Source organism: Setaria italica, chromosome V, assembly GCF_000263155.2.
Source record: "Setaria italica strain Yugu1 chromosome V, Setaria_italica_v2.0, whole genome shotgun sequence".
Classification (NCBI taxonomy): domain Eukaryota; kingdom Viridiplantae; phylum Streptophyta; class Magnoliopsida; order Poales; family Poaceae; genus Setaria; species Setaria italica.
In genome coordinates, this window is record NC_028454.1 from 33,118,628 (window position 1) to 33,138,745 (window position 20,118).

Consider the following 20,118-nt stretch of genomic DNA (forward strand, 5'->3'; position numbering starts at 1 on the left):
TGAACCTATGAAAAATTGGTCTCACATACCTTAAAGTTAGGCTGAATCCTAGTGAGAACATTCAGCTAAATCCATAAGCAAAAGCATCAGGACTACGACATTGATTAGTTAGCACCCCTGTTAACACCATTCCCCATGGAACCCCGCAAATTCATACGCCGAGTGTAATTATAAATGTTAAGGTATATCATACAGGCAACAGATACAAATAACACTTATTCGGACTGTATAAGACATCAAGAAATGATTATTAGATCAACACTAATAGTAATGGAAAATTATAGAGCCAGAAGACTATATTACATCATTATATCCGACAAGTTACGTTACAATTGCTGCTGTAATTACCAAAAGCGCCAAGTGTATTTCTATACTAAAATAATAGGAAAATAAGTGGATTATAATCAGATCATTTTCCATAGCTGAAAAATTAATAAGCTTAATATATTGTAGGCTAAAGTTTAACCCCATTAATACAAATTTGAAACTGTACCAACTCAAACTAACTCAAAAGTTATCTATGTATTAAGATATTGTGGGACAAAGTTTAGCCCCACAAATGCAAATGTCAAAAAGTTATATTAACAAAGGATCGGACTAGCTCAAAATTAATCTATGGAATCCAAATGTGTGATATTTGATACAACATACCTGAGCAACAAATATAAAATGCCCTTTGCACCATTTGCTAGAATCAGAGGGCATGGGCTTACTTGCATCTTCGGTTGTGCTCTTCTGTTTGATGAAACAACAGAAACATTCAAGTGGTTGTTTTCAACATTTTTGCACTCAATGGGGGAAAAGGAGCCTCAGTCAATAATGGCTGATCAAGACAATGCAATGAAGTCAGCTAATGCTCAGATTTCCCACATGCAAATCATAGAATTTGTGTATTTCACATCAAGTACAAAGCTGAACTGAAACATGGAAGGCTCCTAGACAGTAAAGCTGACCTAAGAGAAGAGTTATATGACACCATAGACAACTCTTTAACAAAGGAAGAATTCAAGACACTATGGTAGCAGACAATAAACAAACATGAGATTCAACGCATTAAGTATTTCCAGGACATATATGACTCCAGGGAGAGGTGGGCACCAGTATGGTTCAAACAAGACTTTTATCCATTTGTAAGTACAACGACAAGAAGTGAAGGGATAAATGAAAGGTATAAGAGAATTGTAGGACCACAATATAGCATTACAAGCTTCTTGAAAGAGTATGAGAGGATCTAAGAAACAATCTATGATAATGAGGCATAAGCTGACCATGAGACAGGCACAAAGCAAAAATCAAGGCTATGGATAAAATTCTACATGGAACACCAAGCATGGAAGCTTACAACTTGAAAATATTTCATAAGTTTCAGTGGCAGCTTAGACATGCAACTAAACTACAAGCAGATGAAATAGAGAAGAATAGAATGTATGAAGTATACACATGTGAAGATCAACTGGTTCAAGAATGCAGGAGGAGGAGGTATATAGTCATAATTGATTTGCAGAATGAGGACTTATCTTGTATATGTGCAAAGTTCCAGAAAGATGGTATGCTATGTTGCCACATCCTGAAAGTCATGATGAAGAATGACATCAGCAAAATACCAGAGAACTATATCATTGACAGATGGAGAAAGAAGGAGACGATGATACAAAGAACAAATGAGTGCTTACCTGTAGAAGCTACAACACTAAGGTTCAATAACCTTTCACTGATGGCGGCAGAAATGAACTCAAAAGGTGCAAAATCAGATGATAAATACAATTACCTAAGCAAAGAGATAGAAAGGCCGACAAAAAGCTTAAAAAGATGCACACAAGTAAGGTTAGGGAGACTGATACAGGATCAAACCCAAATGAGATGATGTCAGGTGCAAGTAATAGGAACATCACTGGGGCTTCAATACATCTCATAGATCCGGACGTTGCAGCAACAAAGGGAAAACCAACAAAATTAAAATCAAATAAGAGGATGGTACCAAAAGCTGAGGAAATGAGGAAAAAGAAGGAGCAGAAGTACAACTGCCAAAAATGCAAAAGCTCCTGTCACAATATAGCAACATGCCCTCTCGATCTCACAATTGGAGGATTACCAACAAGAATAGCTGACCACAATCTCTATAAGAATTTATGCAAACCATATTAGCTCGTGCAAGTGCTTTTATACAGTCACTACATCCATAAAAAAGATGGAAAAGTACATGGATACTCAGATATATGACTTCAGAATATGATTTACATATTGATCTACTAAAATGTTAACTCAACTTGTTAGATATTGAATAAGCCTTACAATATAACATGCTCGATTTGTTTTATCAATATATTGTACTATATTGTACCATCTAAGGGCACAAATCAATCTAAGAGAATGACAGGTTGTATTTATAGTAAGAACTAATTTTTGAATCAGTAAGGCAAACAATTGTAAAAAACACACCCAAAAATCATAGACAACAGGCGAAATTGCTCTTAGCTCTCATTAAATCTTGATAAAGTTATAGTCATAGGTGAGAATAAATTTAAAATCAGTTAGATTAAATTATAATAACAAGAAAATCCCATAAAAACTATTAGAATTGGAACTCAGCCTAGAGTTACGATCAACAGAAAACTTCTTTAAAAAATAAAGTATTTCATACAAAAAACACAATCTGATGATAAAATCAGGCAAATAACACACAACTAGCTTGCTCCTCGCTAGTGGCAAGGAATAAAGTTCCTCTAGGCTGATTTGGCCTAATGGCAAACAAGTGGATCACTCATCCTATACAGTAGTAGTAATGCATTCACAACAACATGAGCTTGACATAAAGAATAGAAAAACCGATTGTTGTAGCATGATAAGGACACTGCACAAAATTGAAACTAGTAGACTACTGGAAACTAGTAACCTACGAACTGTAGTCTAAGTTTTACTTAGAGAATAGAAAAGCCGATTTCTGTAGGGGCTAGAGTTCCTACAACTGATGGCTTGCTCCAAGGAAATGGCACAAATAAAAAACATTGATAGCCTAATTACCAAAGTACTAAATCGTATAGGTTAGCTGCTAGCTGTCAGATTAATAATACCAATTTCATAACACATATTTTAGCCACTTGATATAAGTCAACTTCAAAGATAACACAAAAAAGATAAGCATAGTTCCATGATTTTACATATCTTTTCCAGCGATAGACTGTTTCTCATTTTCCCATAAAGATAAAAGTTAATGCCTAGCTAGATAAGCACACAACACAGATATGAAGCACACACAAACTAAAAGTGCTTGCTAGCTTAGTGACAAGCAAGTCATGAGAGCAGTATCCTGCACTAACTAAAGTGCTACATCTATTATCACCGAACCTCTATAACACAAGATGCCTATGTTTGCTGAACGCAAACAACACAGGGGCCGGAACATGAAGAACGACATCCCCTGATGGGCAAAGCAAACACACGCAGATACAAGTGAATCAATAAGATTTAGATATGTGAAACAATAATAGACACCACTCCATTCATGTTGCACAACTGTTCATAATCAGAAATAAAGATCATGCCCCTTATCCCCCTCCCCCACCCCGACCCCCACCCTCAATCATATAGCCTTACCATATCATCAATTCCACATAAACATGAATAAGGAAACAACTGCCTGATCTCTAGGACCGAGAACCACCATTTCATTAGGAAATATCTCCTTCTCCCCTTCTCTTCACCCAATCAGCTATCAAAAGGTGCAAAAAGTCAAAACCCTAAGCAATGAGAACAAAACATTCGAAACCTGTTGTAACCTGATCTTATTACAATGCTAAAATATCCTAACAAAAATCCTATTGAATTGCCAGTAACACGACATGAACCAATCACTATAGACTCAAAGCCAAAAAAGATAGAGATCAAAAAATTCCATAGCATAAAGTGGCCCAGAGATTACAACTAACAGGACCAAAATCAGATCAGACAAAGGGAAAAAGGAAACACGAGATCCATGGGTGTGGAAATAGAAATCAACGGCAAAACTAACTGGAACGGATGAACCCTAGAGCTGCTTCTCCTCGGCAGCACGGGAGCTAGGCGACTGCTCCCTTCCTCCTCCGGCTCCTGTGGCTGGCAAGATGACTCCATTGCACAGTGAGGCTCATCTTAGTGACTGCAGCAGCAAGGATCGAGGCGGACATGCTGCCGGGGTCGGGGGGCGATATGGAGGCGGCGGTGCTGGGAGACTTGAGGAGCCGTGGGACAAGCAGCTGGGGAAGCCAGCTCGACATCGGTGGGAGCTCGCCTTCCAGGGTGATGTGGGCGAAGGCTTCGCCGTTGGCAACGACAGGGTAGGGACGAGGGTGTTGGACTTTGGGGCGGGCAAAGAAGTGGAGCAGCGTCGGAAATGCCGACCAGAAATATCAGTGGCTTCCAAAAAATTGCAAAACAGTAAAGCCTAGCAAATGGACCCCACAAGTCAGCGACAAGATAGGGATAAAAGAAGAACAAATGGAGGGAACAGATACAAAACATAGCAGATCTCATCTGGCCGCACAAAGCAGATTGGACGGCCAGAAAAATTGAGTAAGCAAAGGCCAGATTTCACTTGCCTGAGATATAGCTTTTGCCTACTCCTATTTTCGGTCTGTCTTCATTCTGTGCTGGAATGAGGTGCCAGTGGCCTTCCTTGAATATCCCAAGCCATTCCAGCTTCATATCAGTATTTTATACTCTCCATGATGTAGACCTCTACATTTCAAGTCATCACATGTCTTCTTTTTTTTCTTTCTATGAATTGAATGCACGCGCTTAAGTGCGTAGAATGGTATTGTCTTATCCCAATAGAATAAGTCATGCCTACCACTTACCAGAGTAATTTTACCAGCCATGGTAAAATTTCAAATTACAATTTGATACCTCTTACTACTAACCTGTCGAGGAGTGTAATCAGCAGAGTCACAGAGCTTTCTTATAGCCTTCTACACACTCTTACCTCTACTGGTGGCTAGCCAAGTTCTACCTCAGACCACATAGTACATTTGCTATTGTGCTCACCTGCGCCTCTACCTTGAATACTTGAATCCACGGTTGGCCCAACAACTTTCGTGTACTATAGCGCACACGCACACACACACACACACGTGTCCTTAGGGATAAGATCACGTGGAGTATATGGTGTGTCCTGAGATATAGAGGCGATCGACGACCACGTGAACAGAAGGGGCTATGGGAGTAGCGATGCGCATTGCTAGCTTACGTCAAGTTGTCAACAAAGGGGGCTATGGGTGTAGAGAGCCACCACTGAACTAGACATTGTCAAGCCTATGTGTCAGATTACTACGCGTTGCGAGTCCACGGTCAGTCACTTCGTTCGCGTGTAACACTATACGTCTATAAGGCTCATCCGACGTACATATTTAATGAGTGTCATTTAGAACCTTTTTTCTTCTAAAGCGGCATAAGATTCAAGAAGAGAGAACAAGCGGTATAATCCTAGGCTAGGAACGATACCAGGAAAGGAGCTTATACTCTAAAGCTTGGCCTTACACTACTGTAATAAGAGATTGTACCGATAGTTTTCAAGAGTTTATACCACCGGGAGAGCAGTAGACGGAACCAAAGCAATGTTAGAAATTGATACTTTCATTATCAGTTGCTTGTCATTGAACTCACAGTGTTATCTACCTAACTTTGAACATTCTGAACTCTGAAAAATAAAGTGAATGGCCATCTGAAAATATGTGATGCTTGTCACAGTAGCCACTCTGGAAATCCATGCATCTTCATTGGCTCAAGTACTGCAAAATTAAGCTATTTCACATGACTTCTCGGTGCCAAGGCAACCACAATGTATATGGCAAAGTAGTCTAAATAGATGGGCCCTACAACTGGGAGTCCATAGCTATAGAAAAGGCCACAATGGGCCCTACATCATGGGATTCTTGTCACATGCTTTCATTGTCATAGCTTCATGATATAGAACCATGTTCTGACTTGGTTGGTTGCCCAAAGGAGATGGTGCAGCATCTTTTCCTTTTCCTTTTAGCCTTGCCTTTGCTTTCTTCTGCCCCTCTGGGCGCTGCTCTTTGCTCATGGTTTCCTCCTCTGTGTCTTTGGTTGGATGAAGAAGTGTACGCTCCTGATGATGAAATCTTGGTCCTTGTTTTTGCTCGCTTGTTGGACAAGGCTACGCTATTTAGGCAGATCCTTGACCACTCTCCACATACACTCCAAGGTGAAAGGTCTGTCCTTATTTTCTTTTTTGAATATCATATGGGCTTTGTTCATGGCCATGTCATCAGATTGCCCACTGCTCCATGTACTTCTAATCTACCATATGCCCCACTGAACTTTGAGATATCTCTCTTCACATCACCCCAATGTGACTTTAGTTGCTTGACTGACCTCTGGTGTGCATTTGTTGGCGCGTTGCTATTGAACTCTTGAGCGACATCTTTCCAGTAGTATTCTCCTTTCCTGTCAGTGCCATTTATAGGATCAGTGGAATGGTGTATCCAAGAGCTAAGTAGTTGTAGGTTCTCTTCTTCAGTATAATTTATGTGTGTACGCCTCTTCGGTACTTCTTCACTGCTATTGCTTGATTCTTCAATGGAAACCGGCTCTTTCTCATGTTGTCTTGTAGGGCATGGAGAACTAGACTCAGATCGATGGGAAGAAGTATTGGTTGTAGCTCTAGCGGATTGGCTAAATTGTAGAACAGATGGTAACCTATTGATTGCAGCTCCAAATTGCATAGTTGGTGAGGGACAAAAGCTTTCTTGTAGATGAAAACCTTGAAAGCTTGGTGGACTAGGTTGTGGCCAACTGCCTTGATGTTGAATGCCTTGAAATCCTGGAGGAGAGTGAGCATATGGTGGCTGGTGGACTGATGGACCAAAAGGGTTGAAGTTGTGCATAAAATTGGGTGATGTAAAGGGAAACTGAGATTGGGGTGTAAGAGGTGAGATCTGGCCACTACTCTCAGAGTTTGGGGAGTCTTGAGCCATGTAGTTTGTAAAATTTTTGGAGGATGGATCCATCGGAAGTAGTATTCAAGCAAAATTATTTGAGTGTACTAGTACTGCAGTACTGCTTCTCTTTTGTAGGTTACGGGAGCCCAAGAAGTCAACGGCAACCTGCTTGCTTGCCAACGGTACCCTGCTAATTACCTTCTTTTGTTTATTGCTATACTGTACACATATGCTATTTTTATTGTCTTGTGACCTGCTGCACACATATGCTATTTTATTGTCTTGTGACCTGCTCATAGTACTATGGCTTTTACTATCTCTTCCTGGACCACTTCCACAATGGGATAAGAGGGCTGAATGGAATATTATATTCCTACTAGTTTTCCACAACATCGTGGTCGCTAGTTTTCCACAACATCGTGGTCGCCCTCATAGAGGCACGATAATCCGTTTGTGAAGTGATCTCCCGAAATGGATTTTTTATTCCCTGCCAATACTGGTCAGTTGTGGGGGTGTTTGGGAACAACCTATTAAAGTTTAACACCTATCACATCGGATGTTTGGATGCTAATTAGGAGTACTAAACATAAGCTAATTACAAAACTAATTGCACAGATGGAGTATAATTCGCGAGACGAATCTATTAAGCCTAATTAGTTCATGATTTGACAGGGCCTGTTTGGTTATGGATGCTTATTTATAAGTTGCTTATTTGCTTATTTGTAGTTGCTTATTTATAAGTCTAGGTGTTTGGTTTGAGTTGCTTATCTGATTGCATATGACATATTTGCCCCTGCCATCCCATTTCCCACTACCCCCAACCATTACCAGCTCCTAGTACAGAGGCGGCGGCGGCGGGCGGCGGGCGGCGGGCGGGCGCGGGCGGGAGCGGCGGGAGGGAGCGGCGCGGCGGGCGGGAGCGGTGGCGGCGGCGGGCGCGCGCGGGAGCTGCGGCGGGCGGGAGCGGCGGCGGGCGGCGTGGAGGCGGCCGGCGGCCAGCGCAGCGGCTGCGGCGGGCGGAAGCGGCGACTCTGTTCCGGGAGAGAGGAGAGAGAAAGGGGAGAGAGGAGAGAGAATAAGGGTAGGAGGAGTAAAGTGCCCCATAAGCAACCATAAGCAACTCAAAACTTGCTTATTTGCTTATGCATAAGCAACTTATAAGCAACTCTATAAGCAAGAGTGTTTGGGTTATAAGCAACTTATTTGCTTATTTTTAAGTTGCTTATGGATAAGCAAAGGAAACCAAACAGGCCCACAATGTGGTGCTACAATAACCATTTGCTAATGATGGATTAATTAGTCTTAATAGAGTCGTCTCGCGAATTATCACAAGGTTCTGCAATTAGTTTTATAATTAGCTCATGTTTAGTCCTCCTAATTAGCATCCGAACATCCGATGTGACACTGTTAAAGTTTAGCACCTCATATCCAAACAGTCCTAAGACAGTTTCAACTCTTGCGGTCAACGGGTCAAGTCAACGAAAAAGGTCTGATAAGATACCGGGAAGCTTCGTTGGGAGTGGGTGTGGGGTAGAAATTAGAGGAGCTGTCACCATCAGCAGACAAGCACAGGTCCCTCGGTCACTCCATGAGCTGAACTTTGTGCAGCACTAGAGAATCCATTACACCACGGCCCACGGAGTCCCGGACACGGTATCCTCCGAGCTATAAACAGCACACACAGGTGCTCGGGACGACACTCCCCGGCACCGTACCCGAACGAAAATGGCACCTCACAACTTAGCCGCTTGCCGCCTCTGTGTCGCCTTCCTCCTCCTGTCCACCGCCACCCTCTCCTCCGCCGCTGCCTCCTCCTTGGACGCCATCTGCACCATCCCCTCCCCTCGTCCCAAGCACCACGACGTCAGCAAGGACGACGCCTTCGTACTCCTCAACTTGTTCCAGCTCAACGCCGGCTACTTCTTCGGCGGCGAAGACATCCACTTTGCTAAAGATGACAGCAACTCATCGTCGTCCTTTGTGACCCGCTCGTTCTCCTTCTTCCCTCACAGCGTCGATCCCACCAGCGACAGCGACCTCCTCCACGTCGCCGCCACCTTAGACCTTTCCGGCGGCCGCGCCCGCAGCATCCTGACATCCCATCGACGACGGCATCGCTACGTGGGCGACCACTCCATCAAGTTCTACCTCGACGGCTACTACTCCTCCGCCACCGATGAGCTTTGCATGACTGGCCAAGGCACCTATCCTTCGGATGACGGCACCATCCAACGCCTCGAAGGTGTCGTCCTCAAGCTCCGGATGCCAGGGCTGTCCAATCTCTCGGACCCCTTCGTCACCGGCCGCCTCAAGGGCGCCAGCTTCGAGACCATCTCCCTCGTCGCGTACGCCGAGGGCGCGTACCACTACGGCGAGAGCGCCTCCTGCCCCACGTTGCATCCATCTTCTACTTCCACGGCGAAGGGCGCGCTCCAGGCGCTTGGCGCCAGCTTCTCGTGCGCGCACCTCAAAGAGCACCTCGCGACCTCTTACAAGCTGCAGTACAGCGGCGGTGGCGCACACGCGCCGGGCTCCTCGCCGCCGATGGGGCTGCAGGCGCCGCGCCTGCACGTCGGCCAGGTTCAGTGCACAAAGGACGGCGAGGTGCGCGCGTACGCGGCGTTCTACAACGGCACGAACAAGTGGAGGCAGCTGCAGCCACACCCGCCCTTCATGGTCGGCGATGAAGTGCTCGTCGCTGAAGGGCGCTGGGATTCAGAGCGGAGCTTGCTCTGCCTCACGGCGTGCCATGTGGTGTACTCAGAGTCAGAGATGTCAGTATCAGTGAAGGAGTGCGGCATCGCCATGAGCTTCTGGTTCCCGGGCGCCTGGACTATTCGGGAACGGAGTGTCCTTGCCGGCATGATTTGGGACTCGAACCAAGCCCCTGGCGGCTTCGGCGGCCCCGGTGAGATACGGGTGTCCAGCATCGATTCAACAAACCATAGAAGCAACTTCTCAGACGTGAGGTACGACTACACGATGGTTGAGGAGGCGAGGAAGCTTTATCTCAACGACCCTGTGTTGAGCGACGCCAGGAAGAAGGTGAAGGGGTCGTTCGTGGCCCCTAATTACACTGATCATGACTTCGCGTTCCATTTCCAAGAGGCAAAAGACTCGGTGGGGAGTGGGCGCGCCTACCCTGTTACGATCGGCTCGGCGATGGTCTACGGTGATGAGCTCGCCGCCGACGATTCCTTCTCCCGGCATGCCGTGGTCGACACGAAGCAGGAGCTGGTGAACGTCAGCTACGACATACGCCACCACGTCCCTCCGGCGGACTGGGTGCGTCCCAAGAACAACTCGTACATGGTCAGCCTCGAAGAGCGCCGAATCACAGCGGAGGGCGTCTTTGATCCCAAGACGGGCGTCATGTGCATGATGGCCTGCCGAGAGCACGACAGCTCGATGACGGACTGCCAGATACTGATCATCGTTCATTTCGCCTCCCTGGACCGGAAGGACCAGGGCCATGGAAAGGGCGCGATCAGCAGCCTGAGGAACAAGACGACGGACCCTCTCTTCTTCGAGAAGATCGAGATCGTCTTGTACGGGATGTACTCCGAGCAGGTGTCCGAGTCCATCTCCAGGATGGACCTGGAGAGCGTCATGCTGGTGATCTCCACGACGCTGTCATGCGTCATCACCATCCTGCAGATCTTCCACGTCAAGAAAAGACCCGAGGCAGCCGCGGCGACGTCGATCACCATGCTCGTCATCCTGGCCCTGGGCTACGTCGCCCCTCTGGTGATCAGTTCCGAGGCTCTGTTCCTGAGCAGGAGGAGCCTGTACATGCCGTTCCCATTCGACAGCTACGTGCCGTACGAGCTGAGCCAGGCGATGATGCGGGCGCCCACTCTGATCGCCCTGCTGCTGCAGCTGCGCCTAATCCAGCTGGCCTGGTCCGCACGGAAGACGGCGACGGACGCCGGCAGGGCCAGAGCCGAGGCGTCGTGGGCCGGCGAGAGGCGAGCGCTCTGGCTTTGCGTGCCGCTGTACCTGATCGGCGGCGCACTGACCTTCATCGCCCACGCGGTGAACGCCCGCCGCGCCGCGCGGGAGGGCTCCCTCACCGTCCGCCTCGGCCCGGTGCCGGCGACACTGTGGGAGGACCTCGTGTCGTCCGCGGGGCTGGTGCTGGACGCGTTCCTGCTCCCGCAGGTCGCCACGAACGCGTTCGCCTCGGTCGCCGGCGCGGCCGGGGTCCGGGCGCTCTCGCCGTGGTTCTACGTCGGCGGCACCGTGGTTCGGGCGATGCCCCACGTGTACGACGTGATCAGGGCCCGGGGGTACGTGCCAAACCTGAGGCCGTCCTACGTCTACGCGAGCCCCCGCTACGACCGGTTCGGCGTCGGGTGGGACGTCGCCGTGCCGTGCGGGGCGACGCTGCTGGCCGTGCTGGTGTTCCTGCAGCAGCGGGTTCGTCTGGCGGCGGCGCCTCTGTTCCCTTCGCGGAGGAGGTTGGGTGAATACGAGATGGTCTCTAATCTTTAGCTGGAGTCTTTGCTTGGCACGTCCGGAAAGGTCAGGAGGGACGGCCGGGGCCAGGAATCATTACCACGACGGCACGCGAGTTTATCTGTGGCGCCCGTATCTTGTCAAGAATCTTCGCTGGCCAGTGCGTAAGAGTCTACTTATATTTTATTTTTCTCGAATGGCAGCTCCATAAGAATTTTAATGGTTGACGTTTACTTTGAAAAGATAGCTGTGGATATATTACTTGGATTTTTCGTACGTGCATGTGCTAGTCCCTCTCAGGTTTGTCATATTTTCGTCCCACGCTTACTTTTCCGGTCTTCCATGCACCCCGCTAGATGTCTTCGCAGCATACATCACATCTACGATCTATCATGCTTCTTGTTCATAGTCGAGCAGACCACAAGCCATAGATAATGATGTTTTTTTTTGTCCCTAAAGCTGCTAGGACACTTGGTTAAACCAATAGGGTAGCCCATACAAATATCGTGGCTAGATTTATGATCCAAGAAACTGTAAATTAATTTACAATCGACCAATACATAAATTCTGAATTTTCCTGATAAATTTATCAGACATAGTTACATATGACTTTTCATGAGGATGCTTTGTACATCATCATCCTTGGTGATCCATTGTTGTTAGTGTCCATCAATATCTTTTACTTTAATTTGTACTCTCTCCTTACAGCATCACCAGCCCCCACCCCCCCTACTTTTCATATTATTTTTTTCTGTTTCTAATAAATTAGTTATTTTACCCTCCCTACTAATTTTAGTTTTTAAAGAAAAATTAGGTATTTATTCATATCTATTTTACATAGATTCTTTAATTTTCTAGCCATATGAAAATTAAACTGCTAACTTTACTTAATTTTATTTATTGTCCGCTTGGCTTACTCTGGATCTTTAGTTTGCTTAATTTTATAATTTTAATTCATTATTATCTATACCTTTGTGGAAAAAAACTGAAATTGGTTGGAAAAGAATAGGGAATATGCCCCAGGACACATTATAGTCTCTGTCGTAGATCATCTTCTTATGGGAAACAAAGATTTATTTATCTGCTTCTCTCTTCGGGCATTCCATTCCATCTAACAGGCATGCACTGGTGCCATGTGTACCTATGAAGCTGAGAGCTTTATCTTTTGCCAGGTGCTTAACCTGCATCTTCTTGTTTCTTAAACTCTTAAATATGCTCTACTTACTTTTCTCAAACCGCCGCCATGATGGAAATCCAGTGGATATCCTAAAATCCTCCCTTATCACACCTCGACACTAAGATGGAAAACCAGATTAATCACTGCAGGAGTGTCGTCTCGGGATGCTTTATCTCAACTTTGTCGAGGCAACACTTACAATATAATCATTGATGAGAGCTTTTCACGGTTATTACCAAGGAAAACAAGAGTAGAAAGAACAAAATTTTTCAGACAAGAGACCAGCACAAAATTAAAAAGCACATTGACATTTGTTTAGATCTAACAATCTTTTGAAAGAAATGAGAAATTTGTTTCGGAGGTTACTTTTTTTTCAGGCCAAACTGTGAGGGAGTTCCCATAGCACTTCGATTTTATATTAAGGTTAGGGGGTTAGGGTCTCATACTAATATTTACAAGGAGTAAGAGAGGGAGGGGTGAGGGGGAACGCCATTGATATAATTGGAGTCTACTGTCTTCTTGGAGTCGAAGGAGCTGGAGAAGACACTGAATCTTTGAACCGCACAGTCCAAAGCTGCGTCAAGGATTGCAGCATTACGTATTTTCCATATTTCCCACGACGCTATGATAAAATGTCCATGAAGAATACTTTCGCAGATACATACCGTGCAGTTTTAATCCTCTCATGAATATCCAGTGAAGTGTCCCATTGATCTGCAACTTGGACCAGCAATCTCTTGCAAACTGATAGCTAAAGAATAAATGATCCCTACCTTCTTCAGCGGTGGCATCACACAGGACACAATTGAACCCTGTTTATATATTAAAATGCCTCCTGCGCATGATGTCTCTCGTATTTAACCGATCCACAATCAATAGTCATGCAAAGAACTTCAGTCTAGGTGTACACTTTGAGAGCCACAGCCAAGTGATGGTTCGTTCTGCCTCAGATCCTGAAAAAACACAACTATAGAACTTGCTGGAGGTATATGTGATTTTGGAGGTTACTTGTTTTTGTTAGATCCTTTTTTGAGCGGTTTTCGTGTTAGAGGTGAAAGCAGGAGCGTGATGAAGAACGTTGTCACCACTATGGATGGCAACGGTCATATTGCCTGCGGGCAAAGGGTTTACAGACCCTCGTCCGTGAGGCAAATCCTGTACCCGTGTCCACGCCCGCCGTCCATCACGTGCAAGAAGTTGTGCCCACGCCCGTCACCCGTGGGCACATTCTACCCACAGGCACACCTGTGCCCGTCAGGCAACCAGCGTCGGACGACGAGGGAACCGAGCGTCAGGCGGCAACGAGAGAGCTAGGGGGCGGGCGACGAGGAGCGTCAGAGCGGCCTCGTGGGAGGACTGAGGGAGCGGGAGTCAAGGTCTCAGGAAGGTGGCGGCGGCCGCCTGGTGTGCAGGGTGCAGCTAGATCGCTGGGAGGAATGAAGGAGGGAATCCTAGAAATCGCTTATATAGTTGTACAGAGTCCACACGTCAGGCACTATGTAGTGGGTTCGTGAGTACGGGTAAGATATTTTTATATCCGCTAATTTTTTGCCTGCGGGCACAAACCCAAACCCGCACCCTGGCTCGTGACCATAAAATAGAACCCGTATCCTCATCCTATAAGATTTTTTCTCGCGGGCACACAGGTAATTTGTACCTGTTGCTATCCCTAATCACCACACAAGGCGCTTGCCGGCCGTGCCCGAGCCCGACTGCCCGTTATCAATGATTGGCAGGAGAGGGTTGTAATGTAAACAAAGTTGGCCCACCCAAAATGCTCGGGGAGCTGTTTCAACGCGTTCTCTACGGAAGAAAAAGTAGCAAACCGTGGCTGGCCAGCTCGCGCAGCCTTCGTCGTTGCCAGCTGCCCCACGGCCACGGGCAGCACAGATTAATTTGAAAATGGCAACAAGGGCAGCTCTAACTTTTTGACCCCGAGTGAGAGTAGCGAACCCCAGGAGGGGATTTCCCCGTCCGATGCCATGCATCACCCTCTTCCAATGCAACTGTGTCAACAAATAATTAAGCCTCTCACTTGCAATGGAGCGTTTATAATGGTTTCGTACCATCTCCTTGTTAAACAGCCGTGACATTGGATAGGAGTAACCGAGTAAGTAGCAATGGCCTGGAAAAATATCACGTGGGCATATAACCGAACCATAGCATCTCATTCTTCACTCCCAGCTCCCATATAGGAACTCGGAAGCAGCCGGATGAGCATATCCAGTAGAGTACCTAAAATTGGATTGCTATACCTAAAAACTACCACGTTACCTAAAAATCAACAAAAATCAGCTCCAAATGACCTATATGGTTTGCTATACCTAAAATTTCTAGGCTATAACTTAAATTTCTCTCTCCTATATGCAAATATACATATCCAAAGAGTGGATTGCTATTTCCTCTTTTCTCACACGGGAGAAGCCAACTGTTCTAACGGAGACTTCCATGCCGTCTTCTTGCCTCCGCTCCAGCGCCGCCGCCATCATCCTCGCTTCCAACCACACTCCAGAGCAGCCAAACGGCCCATGTGCACTGCCCGACCGAGTGCCGACCGCCCCAGGCAGCCCCAGCCGTGCGCCGACCGGCTGGACGCCGTGAAGGGCGGGCGCCACCGCACGCGGGCAAACGAGCTCTGCTGCAGGGGCTTGAGCTCCACCGCACGTAGGGGAAAGGGAACGGAGCTCCCCATGGCGGCGGCCATGGCGGAGGCGCATGCGGCGACCCCAGGGCGGAGATCGACAACGAGTTCAAGCTCGATGACTGGTGGCAATGGCGGCCAGAAAAATTTTAATCCACGGCGGGATGAGGCATGAGGATGCACGAGAAGAGGTCGAAGGCGGAGCTAGGGATGTGGTGGAGCGATGCATAGCAGTGATTTGATTTTGGTGGAGGCTGGTGGCGGGATTTGGCCGGCGCGCTCCGCCACACGCGAGCGGGGAGGGAGCTCCATGGCGGGGTCCTCGTCCATGACGACGAGGGGAGAGAGTAGAGGGTGGCTAGAGGGCGAGGGAGGGAGCAGAGAGTGGGCGAGTGTCACAACCCTGAGGCCACCGGCGGTGAGGACCGGGAGATGTGAGGAAGATAACAAACTCTCACCGGATAAATTCTCCCATGGCCGCCGACGAGATCGTTGTGATGTGAGATGGAATCGCCGCCGCCGCCGCTGCCATCGAGGACGAACAAGCAAGGGAATAAGCTTCTATTTGATTTCTTGGTTCCCTTCTCTCTAGCAGCTTTTGGCTTTTATGACTTCCCTCACATTATCTTACACGTGGGCCCTGCTGTTCATAGACCGAGTCCACGGGTGTTACACTTCCACGGCCTCGAAAAGTTACTTGTCCACAAGCAACCGCATAGCCCACTCTTTGCTTAGTCTTTACTGCCCAACTTCTCTGAAGAACTCAGCAGGTCATCAGTCATAACTAGATTCATTTAAGCTGCAGCCTCAGCTCATTCTCTCACCTTGTCTGTGCAAGCAAAGCAGTCATGACTCATTACTAAACTTATCTAAGCTGATTTATGAATGCCCGGATCCCAAATCCTTCCGTTTAGCTCACATCTGCCTTGGGAGCCTATTGATGAGGTACAAACACCTGCTACTTTTCCACCATGCTTCCGCTTTGATATTGCCTCAAGCACTGTTTGGTTGACTCTACTCCATGGACTGAAACCATTTTGCTTCCATGAAGATATTTTGTCAAAAACTGAATAATCAGTTTTCATGTGATAGTTTCCTTTGTTGAAAGTATTATGACGCAATGGTGGCATTTCAGAAATCACTTAACGAGCACTCCCTTTTTCTGCCATGCACCCTGCAGAGGACAACACCATACCAAAACCAGCTCCATGATCTTTCAGATGCAAATTGCCATTGGCGTTGAGGCTATTTCACTGTGTAATTTTTCACAATCCACCACGCTGAGCTCACTTTGTCCTGAACTAAAACTACCATACCTCCATGCTGTCATTTTCTCAAGCACATGTCTGTTGACATTACTGCACTGACTGAAACCTCCCAACGACGATAAGTTGCCAAGCAGTGAGTGAGCAGTATCAATTCCACACTTCTCAAAGCTGCAGACACTTGCTCCTTTCATTTCTTTACAATTGACCAAGTTCTCAATGCCAAGGTTCAGCTCCTGGATAGCAAGCACATCAAATATGTCATTTGCTACGACCACGTCATGCTGTACAAACAATGGTAAATCACTAACTTCAGCGAGGAAATCATTGTCTCCATGTCCCTACTTAACATCAGCGAACTGCTCTAAAAGATTGATGTGCATGTCAAGGTTGTGTGGCATATCCTCATCCCAAATGATGCTCCCAACATCATCGAACTCAATTATTGACTTTGCCTTCTCGCTGTCCAAAGTGCTCTCTACCTGAAACAAGAATTTATCCTTACCTGATCTAGCGATGTGGATGCTAGGGTGAACTGCGTGCCATGCACTGCTGTGTGGTGTCAATGGATTCGATGCGGATGTGAAGCCGATTCAGGCCCTTCTGTAGCCGTGACCACCGCGCCTTCCGGTTCACGTCCGCATCAAACATCGACATGTTGGTTAATGTAGTCGGAGCAGCCCGGTTCGCCGCTACAACCACACGCTGCAGAACCCCAAGATCTATTGCCGCCACAACACCGCCGATATGCTGCCGCAGATGCAGAGCAATGATCAGAGTACCCACGCCGAGAAAAAGCTAGCTCTGATACCAATTGTCGCAACCCCAAGGCCACCAGCAGTGAGGATCGAGACGTGAGGAAGATAACAAGCTCTCACCGGATAAATTCTCCCATGACCACCGACGAGATCAACGTGACGTGCGATGGAATCACCGCCGCCACCGCTACCACCGAGGACGAACAATCTATTTGATTTCTTCGTTCCCTTCTCTCTAGCAGCTGTTGGCTTTTATGACTTCCCTCACATTATCTTACACGTGGGCCCTGTTGTTCATAGATCGAGTCCACGGGTGTTACAGCGAGGAGAGGGAGCAGAGGGCGGGTGAGCGGCGGTGGGTCGATGCGGGTGATGGGGGCACCGGCGTGGGGTGTGGGGAAGAAGAGGTGAGGGGAGAGGATGTGTTGTTTTGCAGATTGACCCTTGAAAAAATGATTCATTTTGCAGATTAGTCCTCAAATGGAATATAGGTATGCTGCTCAAGATAAGCTCAAAATTTTTCCCTAAACCTTCTCTCCCCTATACCTAAAACAAGTTTTAGGTATCAAATATACATATGCTACTGGAGTTGCTCTTGAGCAGCTCTCTTTACCTGCTTCGGTTCATTGAGGAAGCAGCATAGCTCGGGCGATCGCCGATCACCGTGGACCAGACCCAGCTGGAATTTCCACTAGTAGCACATATAAGATCATGAAAAGGACAGGGCCCCTATGTTCTCCGATCCATCGTGTTCGGCAGGGGCGAACCTAGGGCTCGGGACCCTGGTCGCCTGCCCGAGCTCCTGTGCCATAATCGCAAGAGGTTAGCTGTTAAACCTCATAATTGCAAGAGGTTAGTTGTTAAACCTTCTGTCTCTGTGGTCTATCAAATACGGGAAAGAAGAGATGTCTCCTATTTTGCCCGAATGTAAGACCTGTTTGTTTGAACTTCCTGGCAGCTTCTCAGCGTGAAAAGTCATAAGCTCAGCAAACTTCTTGCGCAACTTTTGAAAAGACAGAAACTTAGAAAAGCTGAGTTAGCCATATTTGTTTGAGCTTCCTGGTAGCTTCTTAGCGTGAAAAGTCAGAAGTTTAAATAAACAGCAAACTTCTTGTGCAGCTTCCAAAAAACCAGAAGCTCAGAAAAGCTGAGTTTATATGGGAAGATCAGTTTTTCAAGCTTTTCATAACTTTTTGAGTCTAGAAAGTTAAACACATCTTCTAAATGCTAGCCAACAGCAGCAGCAGTTTTTTTTCTAGAAAAGCTCAAAAGGTTAAATAAATAGGTCCGCCACTGGTGTTCAGTGAGGCTGTCAATAATCCACCATGTGGTTGAAGCACGCACTGACGTAACAGTACACTGAATAACTGTAGAGGTGGTCTCTCGTCCCTTGCATTGGTTTTCCCCGTGATGACCGGCCTAACGCGCATCGTGGATGCACGGAACCACGGAGCTAGTGTCGCTTTCGAAAGTCCAAACGAAAGTTCTAATCAACGCCCTAATAATCAACCATGAATCGGTCGGTCGTCGGCGTAGACGACGGTGGCGACGTCCCTATCTTCCCTCACCTCCACGCCCACGGCAGTCTCCACCTCCACCGCTACTTAAACGCCAGCGCCACACTAACGAGAGCACACCACACAGTTCTCCCGGCTCAAACGCGCACACCCTCCTGCTCCGGTCAACCTCCGTCTTCCCCCGGCACCGGTGTCGTGCCCCCAACAACACCATACTGTTAGTTCCTCCCGGCCCCAGCTCCCGACCGTCACCTTGTTCGGCCGGCGCGGCATGGACAGCCAGCAGGTGTCCGGGTCGTCGATCTGGAGGAGGATGGACATGCAGAGCATCGCCAGGGCGTGGCCGGCCACCACGACGCTGTTCTGCGTCCTCGTCGTCCTCCAGATACTCCGCAACAGGATGAAGCACGAGGCGCCGCCGCCTGCCATGTCGAAGACCACGTTTGTCGCTCTGTCCCTGGGGTGCGTCGCGTTGGATCTGATCCTGTCGCACTGGGTGCTTTTTCTCGTCACGTTCGTTTACATGTTTAGCTAGCTAGTGTGCCCTGATGAGGCGTACGTGCACGAGTTCACGTACGTCATCGACGCCGTTCTTTCTGTAATCCCTCGGTCATATAATAAGAAGATGAACATCAGAAAAGCTGCAACGTTGCCACGCAGCACAAAAACATCTATCCTCTTGTAGTCTTGTGCGCTCTCTGTTTGTGTGCACTCCGCTTTTTAGCCAGGTGATCGCGTCTGTTCTGTGCGTGTGTCATCATGCATGTTCGCGTCGCTTTCGGCACCTCGCCACAACACGTCCTCCTCCCCTCTCGTGCGCAACTTCGATGCCCCCTGCTCGCGCACGTACGATAAGGAGCAAGCGGTCCGTGCAGCTCTCCGGCAAGGGTGCGCTAGTTTGAACTGAACGAGAACGGGACCTAACGCTAACGCCTCGGCACGACAAGGGATCGGATGATATGCCATCAATGGGACTCCCATCATCGTCCCGTCTTATGCAAAACATTTCGAAACTAATTGACAGTGGTTCTGCAAAATCAGTGTGGGTGTAGACCTTTCGACGTACTGTATGTGCTCTGCAGCTGCGTCATGAAGATGCACGTGAGCTCCGGCAACTTGTGATGTCGATTTTTCATTTTTACTAAATTTTCTCCGCTATAACCTTCTCTTTTTGGAAAGTTATAATTTTTCACACACAATATTTTCTTACAACTTCTCCAAATAGCTTTTTAAAAAAAAATTCTTTAGAGAACTTTTTTATAAAAAACTTCTCAAGCAAACTTTTTGGGGATAACTTTTCATGAAGGGCTCATCAAACAAGTTCTCTAGATAGCTTTGCCAAACATGTTTTCTCGAATACTTCTCCA

At 47.3% G+C, this 20,118-nt stretch overlaps 1 pseudogene; it reads right to left on the minus strand.

Moving 5' to 3' along the window:
* Positions 1-5,890: 5,890 nt before the first annotated feature.
* On the minus strand, positions 5,891-7,004 carry LOC101758562 (annotated as a pseudogene).
* Between the last annotated feature and the right edge of the window lie 13,114 nt (positions 7,005-20,118).